Source organism: Mandrillus leucophaeus, unplaced genomic scaffold (assembly GCF_000951045.1).
Source record: "Mandrillus leucophaeus isolate KB7577 unplaced genomic scaffold, Mleu.le_1.0 Scaffold151, whole genome shotgun sequence".
NCBI lineage: Eukaryota > Metazoa > Chordata > Mammalia > Primates > Cercopithecidae > Mandrillus > Mandrillus leucophaeus.
The window spans coordinates 2,003,658-2,005,677 of NW_012101488.1; positions in this window are offsets into that span (position 1 = coordinate 2,003,658).

The window sequence follows — 2,020 nt, forward strand, 5'->3', positions numbered from 1 at the left end:
TGCTGGGATTACAGGTGTGAGCCACCATGCCCGGCCATATTTACTTACTTATTTTTATGTACAATATAAAGACTTTAAATAGAGTTGAAGATCATCTCCGTGCACCAAGTGGTCAAGCCCAACACCCAGGATCCAGCTGTCAAGTTCAGGGTAGCCCTTGAGCCTCTCACTCTTGACTCCAACAGGGTGAGCTTGCTATCCTTGTGGCATGGGGCCTTTTGCATTGTGGATAATGGAGCGGCTCATGTAGTCCATAAGTTTTGTGCGTACCTGTGTACCCTGTCCCTGTGAGCTGGTCCTGCCCAGTAACTCGGTGACCTTGAGGAAAGAAGCTGAGGTAAGACCTGGCCTGTCTGGCTCCTCTACTTCCTTCCTCAGCCCTCAAATTCTGGCCCCCACCTCACTCTTTAAATTTATTTTTATTTTAAATTTCATTTTAGAGACAGTCTTGCTTTGTCACCCAGGCTGGAGTGCAATGGCACCATCATAGCTCACTGCAGCCTTGAACTCCTGGGCTCAAGGATCCTCCTGCCTCAGCCTCCCAACATGGTGAGATTATGGACATGAGACACTGCACTGGGCCTGTTGTGTGTCTTGTCAGCCTAAAATTGAAACATGCCTTGTGAGCATTTACTGCAACTTCAATGAGTGATTATTATGTTGCCTTTAATCCTGAGAGACTATATTACTTGTATACTTTTTTTTTTGATAGGGGAAAATTAGATTTACTCCCTATGTGTTTAAATATCAGAGTCACTAGCTGCCCTGATTTAATCTGTTATAATTAAGTCAGTTAAAAAACTACTCCTTGGCCGGGCGTGGTGGCTCACACCTGTAATTCCAGCACTTTGAGAGGCCGAGGTGGGCGAATCACTTGAGATGAGGAGTTCGAGACCAGCCTGGCCAACACGGTGAAACTCCGACTCTACTAAAAATACAAAAATTAGCCGGGCATGGTGGTGCATGCCTGTAGTCCCAGCTACTCGGGAGGCTGAGGCAGGAGAATTGCTTGAACCTGGGAGGTGGAGGTTGCAGTGAACTGAGATCATACCACTGCACTCCAGTCTGGGTGATACAGGGAGACTCCATCTCAAAAAGTAGATTAAAAAACAAACAAAAAAACTCCTCCAGTTTTCTTGCTGTTAGCAAAAAACATGTTCTTTGTTTTATTAAAAATGATGAAAATAAAATCAAATGGTGATGATTACAAGGACATATTTAAAATACAATGCAGAATCTTCACTTACCTTTCACTCCTTGCTGCTCCCAAGCCTGTAATGCTCTCTCCCTTCTTTTGCCTCATCTAATTGTCACTTGTTGTTTCTTCTGTCGCCTCATCAGGATGATACCTCGTTTCTGTTATTTTGGAGGAGGATGGATCCCCCATTTGCTTTCCTCACATTGTTTCTTCTCCTTTGCATTCGTCACAACTGTAGTTTCTAATTTACTTCTGTATTTTTCTAATACTAGGTTGGTGCAAAAGTAACTGCGGTTTTTGCCATCAATGGAAAAATCATGACACTTGAGACTGAAAGAGGGAGCTACTAGTAATTATTATAATTAATAATTAATTATGCTGGGAGGCTGGGCACAGTGGCTCACGCTTGTACTCCCAGCACTTTGGGAGGCTGAGGCAGGCGGATGACTAGAGGTCAGGAGTTCAAGATCAGCCTGGTCAACATGATAAAACCCTGTCTCTCCTAAAAATACAAAAATTGGCCGGGCGCGGTGGCTCAAGCCTGTAATCCCAGCACTTTGGGAGGCCGAGAGGGGCGGATCACGAGGTCAGGAGATCGAAACCATCCTGGCTAACACTGTGAAACCCCGTCTCTACTAAAAAATACAAAAAACTAGCCGGGCGAGGTGGCGGGCGCCTGTAGTCCCAGCTACACGGGAGGCTGAGGCGGGAGAATGGCGTAAACCTGGGAGCTGGAGCTTGCAGTGAGCTGAGATCCGGCCACTGCACTCCAGCCTGGGCGACAGAGCGAGACTCCATCTCAAAACAAACAAACAAACAAAA